The sequence below is a fragment of the Meles meles genome, chromosome 14 (genome assembly GCF_922984935.1).
Source record: "Meles meles chromosome 14, mMelMel3.1 paternal haplotype, whole genome shotgun sequence".
NCBI classification, from domain to species: Eukaryota; Metazoa; Chordata; class Mammalia; order Carnivora; family Mustelidae; genus Meles; species Meles meles.
The window spans coordinates 63,781,933-63,803,894 of record NC_060079.1 but is presented as its reverse complement, the minus strand read 5'-3'; positions in this window follow the sequence as shown (position 1 = coordinate 63,803,894).

Below are 21,962 nucleotides of genomic sequence, written 5' to 3'. Positions count from 1 at the left end.
CCCTCTTAAGTTCAAAGAGATGGTGAGATAGTGAGCTTACCTAGTTCAAATAGCCAGAAAGAGTGAAAATCAAGTAGCACTAAAACACCTGAAGCAAATTTGGTTGATCAAAAGTTGTGACTTCCTTTGTTTTTAAAACGTGTTCTAATATTTTAAAAATAATGTGTTGAAGACGCCTCAGGACATCTTAGGGCAGAACTGGGGGAAGGCTGGTGAAGGTGACAAAGGGAAATTTTGGCTCAATATTAGAATGTACTTTCTAACAACTAATCATTTCTCTTCATATGTGGAATGCATCACTATTAGTGACATTATATAAGGGTTTCAGAATTGGGAGAAAATCAAATTAAAATGATCTCTGAGACATCTGAAACTCTAATCATCTATGACTTGAATATGTCCATTCTATACTTAATTAGCTTCAGCACATTTTTTTTTAATTGGCTTCATTTTGTTCTTAAAGTTCAAAGAAGATAAAAGGGAAAAAAGACTACAACTATATGTCATTGTCATTGTTTCATTTGGGAAGAAAAAGAATTCTAATTAGTAATGAAAAAAATTAAGCCAAAAGTTTAAATGGTATGAACATCATTTTTCCATGAAAATTATTCAGGCAAATTATTGTTGCTTATAAATTAGAGAGCAGTCTCTCATAAATTTTACTTTATGTGCACAATCATCAACAAACCCAAACAATTGTGTTTAATTAGTATTCCCAATGTTTTTCTAAATTTGGATTCTGTTGGAATGTCACATTTTAAATATGTTCATTGGTTATATTATATTATTAATGATAGTGATTTATTGTATTTTAATACCTGAAAAAAAGAGAAAATGAACTGTTCCTTTGTAGCTCTCAAATATATAAAAATTTGAATAAGTATAACAATGTTTTTTATCCATTGTCTTTGGGAATGTATACCAAAGCTCTAATTTATACATTCTTGGTGAGAGTTCAAGTTTCTACTGTTGATTAAAGAATAGGCTAATGATACGTATTATCTTAAAAAGTTGGTACTGCTTGACTCTTGAGGATCTTATCTCAAGGAATTGGTTATGGATGATCACACAGAAATATGTGAAGTAGTTGCTATTTCAGCATGTTTATAGTATTGACAATAAATTATATTTACACAAACAATAGTGCTATATGATCTCTAAACATACACAAGCTAATTTAAAATTCATAATAGCCATATATTGTTAGCTACTTATAACATTTGTACCTTTCAGATGTAGAGATAGAGATACCACGATGTAATATAACTTGTCCAGAATTATAAATATAATAACTAGACAGATGAAGATTTATAGCAAAGAAAGGGTTTATATTAATTCCTAATTTCTGGCTCCTGATAACACTGACTCTGAGTGATTGAAGCATATTCATTCAAAAATGAGATATGATGCACCAATTAAAAGAGATTTTGAGTAGAATGTTTAAAACTGACCAAAGTAATTGGTTAAAAATATTTTATATCCCTGGGGCACCTGGATAACAGTAGGTTACATGCCAACCTTGATTTTAGCTCAGGTCATGATCTCAGGGTCCTGCTACAGAGCCAGGCAGGGGACCCTGTGCTCAGTGGGAGGTGTGCTTGGGGATTATCTCTCTCTCTCCCTTTGCTCCTCCCCCAACTTGTGTGCATACTCTTTCTCTAAAATAAATAAATATATTTTTTTTAAGATTTTATTTATTTATTTGACAGACAGAGATCACAAGTAGGCAGAGAGGCAGGCAGGGGTGGGGGAAGCAGGCTCCCTGCTGAGCAGAGAGCCCAATGTGGGGCTCAATCCTAGGACCCTGGGATCATGACCTAAGCCGAAGGCAGAGGCTTTAACCCACTGAGCCACCCAGGTGCCCAATAAATAAATATTTAAAAAAATAGATTTTATATCCTAAGTATAGCCTTAAGCATCTTCAATGAATTAAATAAAATAATCTTTTAAACACTGTCTCTCATAATTAGGCAATCTTTGTCCTTATAATTAACAGTTATGGAAACTGAGACACAGAAAAGTAAATAAACTTGAAGTTCATTCAGGTAGTTAGAGAAGATAGGTTTAAACCTAGGCACTTCTGGTAGTTCAAAACTGTTGGTGACAAATTATTTCAGCTTTTATTCTTGCCTGAGATTACCTTATTTTACATGAATTTTCCAGGAAAATATAGATTGATTATAGATTTTTAATATCTGTAGTAGCAGGTTTTTTGAAATCATTTTACTCTTTTCAAATTTTCTGACTCACTGATTCTGTTAAAATTTTCCTATAAGTCTGCTGTTCTTTGAAGGTAACATGTCTTCTTCCCCTCAAGGTGTTTTGAAAAATTGCTTTTCGTTTTTCATTTCAGAGGTTTGATTATGATATATTCCATTGTTTCTTTCCATGCATTTCTCACACTTTGAGTCCACTTAGCTTCTTAAATCTATGTGTTGCCCCTTTTAAAAAATTCTTATTTTCTTTCCTGCTACATTTCCTCTTTCTCCTCTCTGGAACTCTACTTACACCTATTTTAGCCCTTAAGTATATTCTGTATGTGGTATAGACTGCTTTCCCAACCCCCCCCCCTTTTTTTTCCTCTCCTTCCAGTTGGAGCATTTTACATTGACCTGATTGTTAGTTAACTAGCTATATTTTACAATGTCCATTTTGTTATTAAACCTATCCAAAGACATTTTTGTTTGCTTGTTTGTTTTGTTTTATTTATTTGAGAGGGAGAGAGAGACAGCGAGAGAGTAAGCAAGAGTATAAGAGCAAGGGGAAGAGAAGCAGACTTCCCACTGAGCAGGGAGCCCTATGCAGGACTCAATCCCAGGATGCTAGGATCATGACCTGAGCCTACTTCAGTCAGAGAAAATGTCTTGAGTAGAAAAAAAGACTGTGTTTGAGAGAGATCCCATTTCTTAGGAGTAAATATTTCTTCTAAATATTTTAAGAGAATAGAACTTTCATTTTCCCTTACAGAAGTTGTTAACATGTTGCTTAGCAAAAGAATTTAGTGAATGAACCATGGGATTAATCTAATCATGAATTTAGGGCTCCTGGATTTTCAATATTGTTACGCTAGAACTGCATAAATATCCAAACCTTTGCTTGATTCTCTTTCCCCAGGAAAGTACCTCTGTATGGGTTACCCATACTCAATCATCATCCATGTCCAGAGTTAACAAGTATTTCCTATGACAAAAAAATCCACTGATCAACTCTCACCATATAAAGGCTGTCTCTCTGGAATTTTAGTTTTTAATTTTAATTTTAATTTGATTTTCTTCCAGAACTGTTTTATTTCTTTAAAACAAAGTATATTTTTCCATTTATCTAGTCCCCCCCTTTTTTTCCTTTTTAATTATTGAAAAGGAAACATATCCTGCTGTGGTTGATAATATCTTACTCAGAAGTAAGTCTCATTATTATTTATTTTCCATAATTATGTTCTTAATTTCTAGAAATATTACTTTCTCTTTTTAATAATCTGCTGGTTATTATTCAGATTTTGCCAACTTCACTAAATATTTTTCTATATCATATTTTTTCATGAAAACTTTGTAAGAATAATTATTTTTATATTACATCCAACATCATGTTATAAGGAAACCAGTTTTTCCCTGAATTTTCTGCTGATTATCACAAATCATACCTTGTTTCCTTTTGTGCTTATTGATTTTTCTTTCTTTGAGCTGTTCATGTTCCTTTGGCAATACTTATGAGTTTCTACAGTAAAGTTGCATTCCTCTAAAAAAGATTTTTTTACTAGTTTAGGATCACTTTAAATATTTTTATTAGCCAACGTCTTCAGATATCTAAGGTAATGTAAATTATATCTGCAAAGACATAAATGCCAGCTTTGGTTTAAAACTTCTCTGGGACAACTCCATCTCATTATACTTCATACACCAAAGCAAACTTTGTTGCAGTCCTTTGAAATGGGGATGGAGCCATTGTGGATTCCAATTTTATGGGCAAGAGTTTCGATTAGACTTTTCCCATGCACTGGCCTAAAGCTTTGCCTACACTTCAATGAAAACTGAGTCTATGAAAACCAATGTTTGTCTTTTTTGCTCAATGCCACAGTGGAAAATGAGTTTTTACTTTATGGATTTAGCATAATATATGTTTATATGTTTGGGAAACTTAGAAGTGAATCTGGTTTGGGTAACACCTTAAAGCTGTATCCAAATTCTCCTAAATCAGTTGTTATAAAATTGTAGCATGAGTAGCATCCATCTCAGTAAGTTTTAGGATTTTATCTTGAGCCCCAAGTCCTCTTTCTTGTATGAGGACTTTGCTGGACGTTAGAATACCTACATAAAACCCATTCATTTAAAACATGTATCAAAACACTTATGTTCCACATACTCAGGATGTGGGATTAAGCAGAATAGGCAAAATCACTGGCCACATGAAGTTTTCATTCCAATGAGAGAGACGTAAAATAGTAAGATAATTACATGAAATGACAACTGATGTTAAGTGACAAGAAGAAAAATAAAGCTCAAAGGTCATAGAAAGAGTGGTGCTTGCATTTACACTTGGATTTCTAAGGAGGCCTCTCTGAATGAATATGCCTCATAAATGAATAGATTTTTATTATAACTTGTTCTTTCCTAAGTAGTTTCAGTAATATAAGCAGCACCCTCAAAATCACTTGAGCCACAAAGTGAAAATCATTTTCTCATTTTCTTCATCCCACAAATCCAATCTACCAGTAAGTTATTAAGGGTCTAAATTCAAAAATATGATTTTCATCATTTTTTGCCTGCATTAACAAAGTCTTCTTTGAAGTCAAATTCAGCAGTCACCTAATTTATAACTACCTCTTAACATCTGTCTGAGAATAATTAATATTCTAGGATATAATCAGAAGGATCTTTTCTCAAGGTGAATCAGTATTGCCACACTTAGCCTAACAAATTTCAGTTACTTATATTTTGCCCAGAATAAAGAGAAAAACTTACCAGAGGAAACTAGATTCCATGGTGTGATTCTCTTCTATCTCTCTAGAATTATTTCCTCCTCTTGAGCCCTCTTCTACTTCTCTGTATTATTTTCTCCTTCTGAAGTGCTCAGAATTCTTGCCTGAAAATGCTGTTTCTGTGCATCAGAAAACTTTCTTTTGGATATATTGGCTCCTGAAGAGTGTTCAGCTGAGACTGAGCCACCCAGGTGCCCCTAGAACTTTGATTTTCAATGGGAACAAAACAAATTCTAAATACTGTATCATATTCAGGTTTTTGAAGCCCATGACTACAGTAAGACTAAATAGTTAGATCAATATGCAGATAAGGACCATTTATACATAGAAGCTGTACTTAGAACAGTCTTAGAATTTCACTTAGAACCTGTGACTCATAACTTTTCTCTAAAACATGTTTAATCTTATGGGGAAACATGTTTCACATTTGTCTCTCCAACTTTTAAGGTTTTCATTTTTGTTGTCTTGAAAAATATAGTAATTGTTTAACCCCGTAGGAGTAGACAAATATGTGGACATTTTAACTGTGCAAACATCCTTTATATAAATATGAAAATGAAATACTCAGGGGCATCTGGGTGGCTCAGTCCTTATGCATCTGCCTTTGGCCCTGGTCATGATCCCAGGGTTCTGGGATAGAGCCCCGCACAGGGCTCCCTTCTCAGTGGGAAGCCAGCTTCTCCTCCTTTTCCCAGGCTTGTGTTCCCTCTCTCACTGTCTCTCTGTCAAATAAATGAAGTCTTTTTTAAAAAAATGAAATGCTCAAATATAAGGAATGGCTTATAAAATTTGTTGTATTGACTAGAAAGGTTAATAAAGGCATAATAGTGAAAATAATTTTCCCTAATTTTTTTTCTGCATACCTTCATTTTAGTTTTGAAAAATTCTGATAAATAAACTAAAAATGGAAAAATAATGTAATTAGTAAAGATCTTCCCTGGTAAAATTTCTTTTAAGTTTGCCATCATTCATTGTTATCATTGTAACCTTCTCCAAGCTTTTTAAGGATCTAACAAATTTTTAAATCTATATTTAAACATCTAATAGTTTACAAAATCACATATGTACCTATTAATATCATTCTTAAAACTTTTTTTTTAAGATTTTATTTATTTATTTGACAGACAGAGATCACAAGTAGGCAGAGAGGCAGGCAGAGAGAGAGGAGGAAGCAAGCTCCCTGCGGAGCAGAGAGCCCGACGCGGGGCTCCATCCCAGGACCCTGAGATCTTGACCTGAGCCGAAGGCAGCGGCATAATCCACTGAGCCACCCAGGAGCCCCTCATTCTTAAAACTTTTAATAACTCTTCATCAGCTGATATCTTGAGTTTAGATGCGAAAAGGGAGATGATAGCAACACATCCTTCTACAAATGTTTGTCACTTAAATCCTACAGGGTAAGGATTTATAGTTCATGGTAGCTTATTTCAACATAAATTAACAAGTGTAAAGTATTTGTTGTATGTAAAAATAGAAGTAATATAGTGATCAGACTTTTTAAAATTTCTTTCTAAACTTGGCAAAGATTTAGTTTTCTTTATTATCTCAGTTCATATTCCTTAGTGAAATATATAGCAAAAGAAACTCTCTGATGCTCCCTAGACAAAATAAATTCTATATAGACATATCCTGTCCATATTAGTTATAATATCTGCAAATATACCTTGATTACACTAATATAAAATGTCACACTTCAAAAAATTCTAATGAACCAATTCTAATACACTATATTTTCTGTAAAATCTTGGCTTTGATACCTAGATAATTACATGGATAATAGTCATATTCCTTTCAACATTTAGCAAGAATTTTCTTTTTTTTTAATTGCGTCATGTTAGTCACTATATAGTACATCATTAGTTTTTGATGTACTATTCCAAGATTCATTGTTTGCATATAATACACAGCGGTCCATGCAATGTGTGCCCTCCTTAATATCCATCACCAGGCTTACCCATGCCCCCATCCTCCTCCCCTCTAAAACCCTCAGTTTGTTTCCTAGAGTCCTTAGTCTCTCATGGTTTGTTTCCCCCTTCAATTTTTCCCATTTGATTTTTCCCTTCTCCTAATGTTATCCATGTTATTCTTTATGTTCCACAAATAAGTGAAACCATATGATAATTGGCTTCCTCTGTTTGACTTATTTCACTTAGCATAATCTCCTCCAGTCTCACCCATGTAGATGCAAAAGTTGGATATTCATCCTTTCTGAGGGCTGAATAACATTCCATTGTGTATATGGACCACATATTCTTTATCCATTCATCTGTTGAAGGGCATGTTGGCTCTCTCTACAATTTGGCTATTGTGGACATTGCTGCTATTAAAATTGGGGTGCATATGGCCCTTTTTTTCATTGTATCTGTATCGTTGGGGTATATACCCAGTAGTGCAATTGCTGGATCACAGGGTAGCTCTGTTTTTAATTTTTTGAAGAAACCTCCACACTTTTCCAAAGTTGCTGCACCAACTTGCATTCCCAACAACAGTGTAAGAGGGTTCCCCTTTCTCCACAACTTCTCCAACATTTGTTCTTTCTTGCCATGTTGATTTTTGCTATTCTAACTGGTATAAGGTGGTATCACCTTATACCAGTTAGAATATCAGGTATTAGTATTAGAATATTAGGTATCAGTGGGGTTTTTTTTTAAGATTTTATTTATTCATTTGACAGACAGAGATCACAAGTAGGCAGAGAGATAGGAAGAGAGAGATGGAGAAGCAGGCTCCCTGCTGAGTAGAGAGCCCAATGCAGGACTCAATCCCAGGACCCTTGGGATCATGACCTGAGCAAAGGCAGAGGCTTTAACCCACTGAGACACCCAGGCGCCCTCTCAATGGGGTTTTGATTTGAATTTCTCTGATGGCTAATGATAATGAACACTTTTTAATCTGTTAGCCATCTGTATGTCTTCGTTGGAGAAGTGTCTGTTCATGTCTCCTTCCCATTTTTTTGTCTTAATTATCTGTTTTTTGGGTTTTGCGTTTTAGAAGTTCTTTATAGATCTTGGATATCAGCCCTTTTTCTGTAGTGTCATTTGCAAATACCTTCTTCTCTCATCCTGTGGGTTGCCTCTCTGTTTTGTTGACTGTTTCCTTTGTTGTGCAGAAGCTTTTTATCTTGATGAAGTCCCAAAAGTTCATTTTTGCTTTTGTTTCCTTTGCCTTTGGAGACATGTCTTGAAAGAATTGCTGTGGCCAATGTTGAAGAGGTTACTGCCTACGTTCTCCTCTAGGATTTTGATGGATTCCTGTCTCACATAGACGTCTTTTATCCATTTCGAATTTATCTTTGCATATGGTGTAAGAGAATGGTCTCATTTCATTCTTCTGTATATAGCTGTCCAATTTCCCCAGCTCTGTTTATTAAGGAGACTGTCTTCTTCCATTGGATATTTTTTCTGCTTTGTTGAAGATTAGTTGATCATAGAGTTGAAAGTCCATATCTGGGTTCTCTATTCTGTTCCACTGGTCTATGTGTCTGTTTTTGTGCTGGTACCATGCTGTCTTGGTAATCACCGCTTTGTAATATAGCTTAGCAAGAACTTTCAATGAAAGTTGAACAGATTTCAGATGCTGGTAGTAAAATTCAATCAGTTGAAAAGAAAAATCATTGGGGAAAAGCTTTGAAAAAATTAGCTTACCAGAACCAGAAATAACTTCCCTTTGAATACTGCATCATTCAACATTTTAAGTGTCATGGATTCGCATCTGAAGAATTCAAGGTGCAATCCCTGCATTATTGAAAAATTTACAACTGAGATTTATTCTCATCCTTATTTAAATTACTTCTAAGCATGTCCTTCTAAAACCCTGTAGAAGCCAAAAATAAAGAGTTTTATTTTGTTTTACTTACATTTTCTTTTCAAACAATATTTTAAATAGGATTTCTAAACTGTTTTATAATGTACATATGTACATTTACTAAATATTTCAAGGTCTTATAATGTAACTTTACATAAATATACATATATATATATAGGTTTAGAGATACAAATAATATTTAACTGCATTTTATAGTTTATTTTTACCATGACTAGCAAATCACTATATCTCATATTTATAACTGGTATTAGTTATTAGCATTAAGTATTAACTATTTAAATATTCTATTAATTTATATACTTACCAGGCTACTAATTGCTATATTAGTTTAGCATGCAATTGACATTTTATTCCTTTCACCTTTTATATAAAACTTTTCATTATCATTATATGTATAATTTATATTATTTTTCATATTTCAAGATGTTTGTTCAAATGAGATGGAATTCATCATACAACTGATTCACTGTCCATTGCAACAGATCATTAATCTTTTCCAGCAGGTATATTTATATTCTTGGCAGTCACACATTTTCTAGATTTTCTTTTCCATCAGAATGAATAAGTAGAAAGTAGAGCAGATGGTCAAAGTGATGGCTCTTCTAAATTTTCTGCAGTTATAACAATAAGGTTTAACACTCATGTCTACTATAAATTTTTCATGATATGTATATTTATGTAACTGTATTTTGTTCTTACAGGTATGTGCATGTGTAAAATTAGTATGCTACACATTAAAATCCATTGTGAATTCTCAACCAAACCAAGAATGTTATTTACTATATGTGTATGGTCACCTATAAACTACTGTCTTTTCATTTTTCTCTCTTAATTATGAAAACTGAAAAATATTCTGATAACTAATGTCAACATATAATATAAAAAATTCAGAAATGAATCATCAGAGGGAGTTAAGATGCCAATCATGAAGAGGCTTTTGATTCCTATGAAGATATTTGAACACTTTCCAAAACTAATGGGCAGAAACTGAAGGGTTTCAGTAATGATACACTAAATTTACATTTCAAAAATTCACCCTACCTGCACTTTAGGAAAGCTATTGGAAGAATAAAAAATATATTGGAGAAAAATCATGAGAATAAGACAAGACTACTGGTGGGAGATGACACTGCCTTAGTTTAGAATAATGTCAACAAATTAGGGAAAAAAACCCATATTTAAAATTATCAGGACATGAAACTGAAGTGAAGAACTGAAATAGAGGAATGATTTATTATTGCCTCTAAGGTTTCTAAAAGAAGCACTGCTTGGTCATTTATTGTGATAGAGAACACTAGAGCATGGCTAAATTTGGTGTGAAAATTATGAGTTCAGGTTAAGACATATTAATTTTCATGTATCTCTTAGTTATTCCAGATTTCAAAGTGACATAAGAGATTTCACCTATTGGCATAGATTGATTAAATTTAGAAGATGTCAACATATTTAAAGTTATATAGATGAATGACACGGCTATAAAAGATTGTAGGATAAGAAGACAAGACCTAGAAAGGAAGTCTTCATGACCATCAAAGCATAAGACTTGAAAGGAAAGATATAAGGAGAAAAACTAGGTATGTATTATGCTATGGAATTATACATGTACAAAGAAATATAATAATAACATGAAAAAGAGCAAATATGATATGAGTTCTTTGAAATTAAAAAAATAAAACAATAAATTCAGCAAAATTGCAAAACCATGGACTAGCACAATTGAAAAATAGAGTTCTGAAAGATATACTTGTATCTTCTGGAATATATAATAAAGAAAACAGCATGACAATAGGAGAGAAAAATATTGATGTAGGCACAAAAGATGCATATATATTTGTATTTATTATATATGTGTAATTTCATTAAAGTGAAAATAAGTATCAAGCTCCAGTAGAAAAAGTTTCATTCAGTGCCTTTTAAGAATATTAAAATAGGGACACCTGGGTGGCTCAGTCCATTGAGCATCCAGCTCTTGGTTTTGACTCAGATAATCATCTCGGGGTCCTTAGGTCAAACTCCATGTTGGACTCTGTGCTCAATGTGATGTCTGCTTCAGATTCTCTCTCTTCCTCTCTCCCTTTCTAAAATCAGTAAATAAAATCTTTTAAAAAAAGAATATTAATATAAAGTGGAATAAAATTTAAAAATTCTGGTGAAGTCAAAAATCTAATAGTCAATAATTTTAAAAAGTCATACTAAATATATCATTTCAAAGGTAGAAAAAATAATTTAGATGAATTGTGGTTTTATTGCCATCAAACATATTGTGACCAACAAAAAGTATATATGAAATGTATACACATATATAATCTAAGTATATAATAATATGTAGTAATATATGTACATAAAATATGTATATTTATTTCTAATAATTATAGATAAATCACAAAAAATTAATTCACAGTCCTCTCTAATGGAATTTTGTGAAGATTCCTATGCTAAAAAGAATCAATATGTCAATTGATTTAGTATCAATAATCCCCTTTGTGGTTAAAGGCAGATTACTTCACCTTGTCCCACCTAATGTTAACAAAGGGGATTAATTATAAGTAGGATTTTTTAATATAGTTGGACTGTTTTACACATTTGAGGAGAATAATTACCGTGTAAAGCATAAGGAAGCTAGTTTTGACTGAGGAGGAGAGCAGGAGCAATGTCTGCAGTCCATCCACATTTCACTGAACTCTGGTGTTTTTGGTTATTATATCCCAGCAGATCTTGTGCTTAAAGAATCTATCACAAAAAGGATATTGCATGAAGCATCATGCAAGTACCAGTGGTAAAACCACTGCATTGATATCTATGGGTCTGGTGTACATCCCTGCTCTCATTTGCCAATAATTACTGTCTTTTTGAGAAAAAGACTGGTATTACTATAATCAGGTAAAGATGAAGCGCCTAATAGTAGGGTATGAAATATCATCCATCCAGAACTATGCATTATGAACATAAAGTCACAGGGATGGGAAAGTTAAGCAATAATCTAAAATCAAGTGGAAATGGTATGAAAAAGTCAATTACTGTGGTTACTGGCTGAAATTCCTTCAACACTCACTCCTTCAGTATGGCCCCCTTTCCCTAAATCTAAACCCATGATGCCAAGGAAAGTTTTTTTAGAACCAGTTTACTGAGAAGGGAAATCTCAGACTCTGTTTATAGACAATTCCACAATGTAGGATAGAAACAGAAGTGGATGGCTGCATTAGAAATCTACATAGCATTGTGTTACTATCAAAGGTCAGTGGTGAATTTGATTGTCCACTTTGTCTGAATGTATATTTGGTCAGTAACAGAGATCAGCACCAGTTCATATGCAGTTGCTAATATTTTGACTGCCTGGAAAGAACAGGATTAAAAGACTGCTGAGAAGGAGATCTGAATTAAATTAAAGAGGAAATATTAGATGGGTGCCTGGGTGGCTCCGTCAGTTAAGTGTCTGCCTTTGGCTCAGGTCATGATCCCAAGGTTCTGGGATCAAGCCCCTCAGTGGACCCCTTGTTCAGCTGGGAGCCTGCTTCTCTATCTTCCTCTGCTTGCCATTCCCCCTGTTCATGCTCTCTCTCTTTCTCTCTCAAATAAATAAAATCTTAAAAATAAAAAAGCAAATATTGGAAAGAAAATTTTCCCCCAAAATCTAATCCAATTAGTCATATAATATTGATCAATTTGATACAAGATAAGAAAGATAGATGCAGCATTACTAGATAACAAAATAAATATTTAGAAAATACAATATTATCTTGTGAGTTTAGTAGATTTTTTTTAAGATTTTATTTATTTTTTTGACAGACAGAGATCACAAGTGAGCAGAGAGGCAGGCAGAGAGAGAGAGGAAGCAGGCTCCCTGCTGAGCAGAGAACCCAATGCAGAGCTCGATCCCAGGACACTGGGATCATGACCCCAGCCGAAGGCAGAGGCTTTAACCCCCTGAGCCACCCAGGTGCCCGAGTTTAGTAGATCTTAAAAACTATGAGGAAATTGTATGTGGTTTCCTTGTATATCTTTATCTCAAATTAATAAATAAAGTCTTTAAAAAAATATGTCAGATTGTTCTAGAAATAGTTTCTGAATAAAATACAAAAATAAGACACGGACTGATTTGTACTGAATCATTTAAATATACATTTTCTCATAAACTCAGAATGTTTGTATTATTATTTTAATGATTTGGTATTACTATATTCATAATTTGGGGGAAATTGGTCACAGGAAGATGATTTTTACTTACTACTTCAAATATATTTAAAATTAATTAAATTCAAAACTAATTTTAGTTAAATAACTTATCCAAAATGAATGCAGGAAGAAAATACAGGGAAATTTTAAAATTATGTTTTATAACTTGTGTTAGGGAAAGTTCTCAGGAGATATACAAATCTCATAAAGGGAAAAACCTAGAATCCAAACAGACAATATGATCTGGTTACAATAGATTTGAAACACTATATGACAAATATGTTTAAGATTTATGCATACATTGATTATAAGAGCTATTGGAAATATAGTTAGAGACAAAATATTGACATTGACATTGGTATTACATTAACAATATAAATCAATAAGTAAAAAGCAACCCATTAAAGTGCTGAGTCTAAAAGGCATTTCACAAAGAAAAAAATGCCAATAGCACATAAATACTTAAAATGACTGCCCAGCTCACTGTAATTAGGAAAATGCAAATGTGAAAATGAGAGAACAAGGAGAAAATAGACTTTGACAGTCACATTCAAGGGAAAATATATTGCCCACTTTTTGAAGTTCAGTTTGAAAATGAATCCACAATTTAAGGTGTATTATTTGACTCTTTCATAAAGTATACAAAGGATAGGTTCCGTAATATATATCTCCATTTTTAACAATATCAAAAAAAGTTCTGAAATACATTTTTAAGTGAGGAAAGCTTAAAAACTTCTAGGAATATTCCAACTAAAATTTGGGAATAAAATGTATTTCTTGCCTTAAGAAAAATTATTAAACCTATTTTTTTTTTACTTTACACCTTTAGATATTACTCAGAGAGTATTTGTTAAAAATGTACTTGTTGGAAGCTTAAAAATCCTATAAAAATATACTCATTTGATAGTTTTTATTTGTAATTTAAATCTTAGTTATGTCTAATTACAATTTCACATTTGTGTGTTAGATATTAAATGATCTATAGTAATTATTAATCATTATATTTTCTAAACAAATATTTGTCAGTATTTAATCTAATAAGAATACCGTAACAACCATAACACAAAAATGACACAATATTTTACATGTTACCCTAAATCCTAAATTATATGAATTTTCAGAAAAAATTTTCTAAGTCTTTGTTAAAACTCTTTTCTTGTTATTCAATCGTTGCCTTTTGGTAAACACAATTTTATCACAAGGTACAGTAAAAAAGAAATCAAAGATTGTTTGGTTATTGTCTCAGTGATAATTTTTTAAAAAGTACATTCCCTTCAATGAAATATCAAGTTATATTAAAGATTAAGTACACTTACCAGTAAATTGCTATAATCTTGTTATTCACTGAACAGTTGCTTTCTGGTAAGTTTGCATAAAATACATTATCTTTGGTACTAACTTCTTTTTGAAAAGTGAGTCACTCAAGCAAACATAAAAAGTTTTATTTTTACTTGTTCATTTCCACAAAGACTATAAGGTATCTTCCAAAATATATAAATTGCAACAAAATAAAATAATAATTGAGAGTAAATAAAATTTTCAAACATTCATGAACTAAATAAAACCAAATGTAGTTAATAGCAATTAATAAGGAAGATAAATATACATATTAAATACTCTTTCTGGAAAAATTATATTTATAAACTTTATAACATTGATTTTTTTCATGCCATAGACAGTGCTGAAGATGTTAGTTTAGTCAGCTGTAAATAGGAACATTTGATTGACTTATAGAGGTATATAAAAATATGTGGGCATGTGAAATGCTTGGGAATATGTAGTCTTGCTGACCTATCACAATTTTACACAATTCTACAAAGAAAGAAAACAAAAAACAGACTCTTAACTATAGAGAACAAACTGAGGATTGCTTGAAGGAAATTGGACAGGAGGATGGGCTAAATGGGTAAGGGTATTATGAGGGCACTTGTGTTGAGCACTGGGTATTATATTAAGTGGTGAATCACTAAATTCCACTCCTGAAAGCAATATTACACTATATGCTAACTAGAATTTAAATAAAAACTTGAAACACACAATAGCAACAAAACAAAGTAATGGAAAATATAATGATATTTGGGAAATATATTTTTATTTTTTAAATAATAAGCTATTATTTACTCTATTTAGCTTTTAATTTTCTGATCTTTATCGACAGAAATCATGTTATATTGCACAAAACATTCCTCCCAACCCATAAGTACTACCCAGTGTTATACCTGATCATTCCCAGTGCTACCCTGTATCAGTTCAAAGATTCAAGTTTCAAAGATTACCCTCACTCTCTTGAAACCACACAGTTTCCTGTTTCTTTTGTACTCTAATCCCAACACATCTCCTAGAACTTCTCATGTTTACAATGTTTCATGTTTTCATGTTTACAATACACTGTTCCTTGGCTTTTCAAAACCTTACTTCCTTTTTATTCACTTTGTATTATTTCATGGCTCATTATCTCTTGCATTCATTTCAGTATTGTTGACACTATTTTTTCTTTCTCGTTACTTTATTTTTTTTAAGATTTTATTTATTTATTTGACAGAGATCACAAGTAGGCAGAGAAGCAGGCAGAGAGAGAGGAGGAAGCAGGCTCCCCGCTGAGCAGAGATCCTGATGTGGGGCTTGATCTCAGGACCCTGAGATCATGACCTGAGCCAAAGGAATAGGCTTTAACCCACTGAACCACCCAGGCGCCCCTCTTGCTCATTACTTTAAATTCTAAATCTGGTTAAATTTCTCTCTCTCTTTCTCTCTCTCTCTCTCTCTCTCTCTCTCTGCTTTTACTGACTTGAGAACTTCCACTTGAGAAAACACACACACAAACACACACACACATCCCTGCTGGTATGTCTCATTTTAAAGTGATGACCACAAACTCAGAATTGTCTTTAAGTAATGGGTGGAAGTCCTACAAGAGTTCAAAATTATTTCATCCATCATGTTACCTAAAAATTATTCCATACCTCTGCTCTCTCTTGAAGTCTTTGACAGCACCTCTTCTTCCTCTCAGCTGATGAATGACTCTACATCTTATTTTGCTGGGACTGAAAGGGCAATTATAGGAGTGTTCTCATTATCCAATCACCAAATTTCTCTGTGTATCAGTTTTCATGCATGGGCACTCTACCGGGATTACCCACCATTTGCCTTGTTGTCAGGGCATCCCAATTTTACCCTAGTCAAAGACTCCACACCTACAATTGTACTTTAATTCTCTCCATCACAAGTTTCTTATTCTTAACGTGATCAGCATAAAAATACTATAATATTCATTCATTTAAAAAGTTATAAGAAAAACAAAATAAAATCGACTTTCTCCCTACTTTTCCCATCACCTATTGTCCCTTCTCCTTTTTCCTCTGCAACAAATTAAGTAAAGGAGTATGAACTTATGAACACCAACTCTTCACTTTCTTCCCTCCAGGACTCTTTTAAATCCAACTCAACAGTGCTTTACTTCCTACAACTTGAATGAATCCCTTGCTGTTAAGGTTATCCATTACCTCACTGTAAGTAAAATATATGAATCATTTTCTTTACTTATTAGAGTTATTAGTTATCTATGACAAAATTTGACCAGTACCCTCTTTAAGAAACACTTTTGTTTCAATTACCATTATTTATTATGAAACACATACACATGCACACACACAAACATACCCCTCATCTGTGCACATTCACTAAGTTAAAAAATAAAATTTAATATTACTATTACTGTTAGCCCCTGCTGAGTAACTCCTCAATCACATTCTCCTCCCAAGGATAGACATTATCCCAAATGTCATCTCCATCATGCTCTTGTTTATCTTTATGGTATATAAATTTATCATACATTTCTTACAAAAATATACATTTTGATACTGTGTGTATCAATTTGACATTTTTTTGGCATCAATGTTATTTTATAGTATTCACCCAGGTTATAGCTGGAGATAAATTGCTCAATTTCATTGCTATATATTGAGTCATTTCATGAATGTGCTACAGCCTATTTATTCATTCTCCTTTCTAATGAGAATTTGGCTTCTTCTATTATTTTGTTCTTAAATAATTGCATATGGTGGTATGAATATTTTTTCTGACATAGCTATAAGGGAGCTATCTTAGAATTTTTAACTGGAGGAGGAATTACTAGGTCATAGTTTATGATCCATATATTTAAAGTTATTATTAGGAAATTTTTGTCAAAATTACAACCTGATTTTAATCCAAACACATATTTTATTATAATTCCTATTATTTGATATCTTCATCAACAGTTGGACTTTTCAAACTTCAAAGTATCTGTTAAGTTGGTAAGTATGGAATTATTTCTTTTCACAGTGTTAACTTTTCTTCCTATTTAATAATGATGTTGTTTCCAGCTGCTTTTTGGCCAAGTACTTTCCTCTACAAGTAAAAATACTTTTCATGTCTTTGTCTATTTCTTGTTGTTGTTGTGTTGATTGTTTTTCTCCTATTCAGTTATGTGAAAAGATTTATTTTAATTTCATTTGTACATTGGATTTATTACTATCCTTGTATCAGCATGCATTCTTATTATTGGTTTATTCATGTCTTCTTACATACCATGTATTCGTTAATTAATTCATTTTAACAATACATTAAACATTCATAAAACCAGTACTCTATTTGAGAACTAGAATATTGATAATAACTTGAATTACATAAGTGTTTCTTTTTCTGCCCTCTTCACCCAAAGGAAATGACTATACTAATTTTGCCTTATTATTTCCTTTCTTTTATTAGATACACACACATTCTAAAAATTGTATGGCTCAATTTTGATACTTTAAATTTTATTAAAAAGGATATCATTCAAACTGTTATTATGTTCTAAAGTTTAATTTGACTTACCACATTGAAAGCATTGATCAATATTTTCCGTATAACAGTAGTTTAGGCACCTTTACTTTTGGATAATATTCTATTGGATAAGTAGAAAGCATTTATCTAATTTTTTCAATGTTATTTTGGGTTACTTGAGATTTACATTATTTTAAACAATCCCAATTTTTGCATTTGTATATAAATATTCTGGAATACATACACAAGACTATGTCTCAAATACATTTGGAAAGGATAATGTCGGATCTAAGGATTTGTGAATGCTCACATTTTTAAGATAATAACTAATTATTTCCCAATGTGATTTTTCAGCATCTGATGCCATTTAAAATGTTTCTGACACAACTTTTCTTGTATTTCCTCTCATTTAACTGAGAGCAAATCTTGTTCTGCCTTATAAGTTCCTAATCTTCTTCTCAGGTTTTTATTCTTCTTTTAAATATCCCCATGCCTCAGTTCATTGCTACTGGTCAATTCTTTAATTACACTTAATTTTTGGTGATTTTACTAGTATTTTTTAAAAAAAATTTATTTATTTATTTGACAGACAGAGATCACAAGTCGGCAGAGAGGCAGGCAGAGAGAGAGAGGAGGAAGCAGGCTCCCCGCTGAGCAGAGAGCCCGATGCGGGGCTCGATCCCAGGACCCTGGGATCATTACCTGAGCCGAAGGCAGAGGCTTTAACCCGCTGAGCCACCCAGGCACCCCTGATTTTATTAATATTATATGTTTAAAAACCATCTATACTTGATGACTCCTAATTTCATCAAGGTGATTTTTTTCCTTCCAGTTACTTTTGGAAAATACATTTTCTCAGAACCCTTGTCCTAATTTTCTCTATTCTAGCTACCTTCAGAGTTTCAAATATCATTCAAACCACATCTATTCTGTCTTGGATTACAGGAAGTAATCTCCTAACTGATCTTCTGGCTTCTACTCTTGCTACCCGATAGTTTATTCTCAGATTGACAATGAGAAAGGTCTCTTTCAAAACAGATTAAGTCACTGTTTGGCTAAAATTTTGCAATGTTAGGCAACTTGAAATAATTCCTTTTTCCTGTTTTAAAGGAAACAAATGTGGAAGTTGCCACTCTGTCCTAAAAACAAGGAAAAAGATGAGCAGAGTGAAAAATCAATAATTTTTCATGGATCCACAAGAGAGAGAAGGCCACAGAGCAATCCTACCAAGAAGACTGGAGAGATGGACAGGATAAAGTGAATCACAGTTTACAAAAGAGGACTCATGAGTGAAAACCATTGCAGGAACTGTGTGAGGTTAGGAAAATCTCAACTGTAATTGATGAATTAATTGCTAGAAATTTCCACCCAATCTAGCCATCTCTCCTACTTAAGGGGGATGAAAAATAATTGAGAAACTCATAAAATTCATAATCCAGAAGCATAACCTCACTAAATGACTGATACTAACCATAAGAATATCAAACACTTCTCCTCTTTACACAGCACCATACATTACTATTTATTAGCAGTTATTTTTATCCAACACATCATATCTTGTTATCAAGAAAAAAAAATTGCAAGGCAAACCAAAGGACATACCCCCACAAATTGAAAAGATAGAACAAACATCAGAGACAGACATGTCAAGGATATTTGAATTATCAAAGTAGGAATTTAAAAAAAAATCATGATTAACAGGCTATTAACATTAACATCTAATGGATGAAGTAGATGATATGCAAAAACAGATGGATAGTGTAAACAGATAGAGGGAAATCCTAAGAAAGAACATTAAAAAAAAAAAGTTAGAAATAAAAAAACCCTGTGACAGAAGTAAAGAATGTTTTTTATGGACTTACTAATAGACTCCACATAGCTGAGGAAAAAATCTCTGCAGTAGAGAGCATATCAATAGAATCACCAAAACTGAAAAGCAAAGAGAACTGAGACTGTGAAAAACAGAAAAGAAAATCCAAGGACAGTGGGAGAACTACAAAAGGTATACTGAATGCATAATGGAAGTATCAAAGGAGAAGAAAGAAAGGAAAGAAGAAATATTTGAAACCTTGACAGAATTTTCTCAAATTATCAGACACCAAGACATACATGTAGGAAGCTGGGAAACACCAAGTAGACTAAATGCAAAATAAGTCCCAAATAAACAAGCAAACAAGTAAACAAACAAAAAGCCATCCAAATGTCTCATTTTGAAACTAAAGAAAATCAAAGATAAAAAAATATCCTGGGGGCACCTGGGTGGCTCTGTGGGTTAAAGCCTCTATCTTCGACTCAGGTCCTGATCTCAGGGTCCTAGATCATGCCCTGCGTGGACTCTCTGCTCAGTGGGGAGCCTGCTTCCCTTCTCTCTCTCTCTGCCTGCCTTTCTGCCTACTTGTGATCTCTGTCAAATAAATAAATAAAATCTTAAAAGAAAAAAAAAGGAAAAAAAAATATCCTGAAAGAAGTCAGAGATTTTAAAAACATCTCCCATATAGAGGAACAAAGATAAGAATTACTTTTCCCTTTTCCTCAGAAATCATGCAAACAAGAAGAGAGTGGGGTGAAATATTTAAAGTATTGAGAGAAAACAAAATAAACCAAGAACTCTGCATGTTCCAAAAAAATATGTGAAGGATAAATACAGATTTTCTCAGACAAACAAAAATTGAGGGAATTTGTTGTCAGTGGACCAGCCTTGCGAGAAATGTTAAAAGTAGTTTTTTTGTTTTGTTTTTAAAGATTTTGTTTATTTATTTGACAGAGAGAGCGAGATAACACAGACGAGGGGAGCACAGAGGGTGAGGGAGAAGCAGGTTGCTTGCCAAAGAGGGAGCCTGACACGGGGCTAGATCCCAGGATCTTGGGATCATGACCTGAGCCGAAGGCAGAAGCTTAATAACTGAGCCACCCAAGAACCCCTAAAATAAATTCTTTAGAGATAAAGATAATAATATAGGTAGTTCAGACCTTCATAAACTGGAAAGAGCACCAAGGAAGCAATAAGTAAAAGTTAAGAAAAAGAACTTTATTTTTCTTTATATTTTTTATTCAAAGATACTTAATATATAGTGTTACATCAGTTTCAATGTACAATATAATGATCTAATGATCCTATAATTACTCAGTGCTCATCAAAATAAGTGTACTCTAAATCCCCTTCATCTATTTCACCCATGTCCCCACCCACCTCCCTTTAATTTTTCTTATTTGTAATTTATTTAACTAATAAAAGATTACTCAAAATAATGATACCAATAATGAAATAAAATGTATGAATCTATATATTATGTATATTTATGTATGAGTGAAATGAATGACAGAAATAACACATGGAACAGAAGGTAGGAATTAGGATTATTTTGTTAGTAGGTTTTCACATTACCCATAAAGTAGAATAGTGTTATTTGCAAGTAGACTTGAAATAGTTGCAATGTATATTGCAAACTGAATTTTGGAATTGGATCTCTTGATGGAATGGAAAACTAAGAGTTTACTGATGGTAAGCAAAGACTCAATAATCATGGAGCACTTAATACAAGTTTGTAAACCCTCCCAACGATGGTGGATAAAAACTGGGTAGGAGAATGAGACACTGGCTTATATAACAGCTCTGTCTTTTTAAAAATATGGATGCAATTGGGATCCCTCGGTGGCTTAGTTGGTTAAGTGTCTACCTTTGGCTCAGGTCATGATCCCAGAGCCCTGGGATCGAGCACTGAATCATACTCCTTGCTCAGAGGGACACTACTTCTCCCTCTGCCTGAAGCTCCTCCTGCTTATTCTCTCTCTCTCTTTCACTCAAATAAATAAATAAAATATTTTTTAAAAATATATGGGTGCAATGGTCATTTTAGCATTTTTGAAGTTGTGTTATTTTGTTAACTGCCTAGATTTGAAAACTTGATGAAACAGAATGTCCAAGGCAGCAGGTAAATAGACCTTCAACCCTTCACTAGGCCAGGGAAGGCTGTGCTGAAAAACTTTTCAATGTAACAGAGCTATAAAACAGATTGATTTTAATCCACTTTGGGTGTGTCTTTATTCTCACTTCTGCTTACTGATTCAAATGGTAAATGACCATATATCCTGTCATGGAATATTTGAATGAATTTCTTGTTAACACTGGGCTACCAAATTAACCAGATGACCCTTGCAAAAGGTAAGAATCCTCTATTGCCTA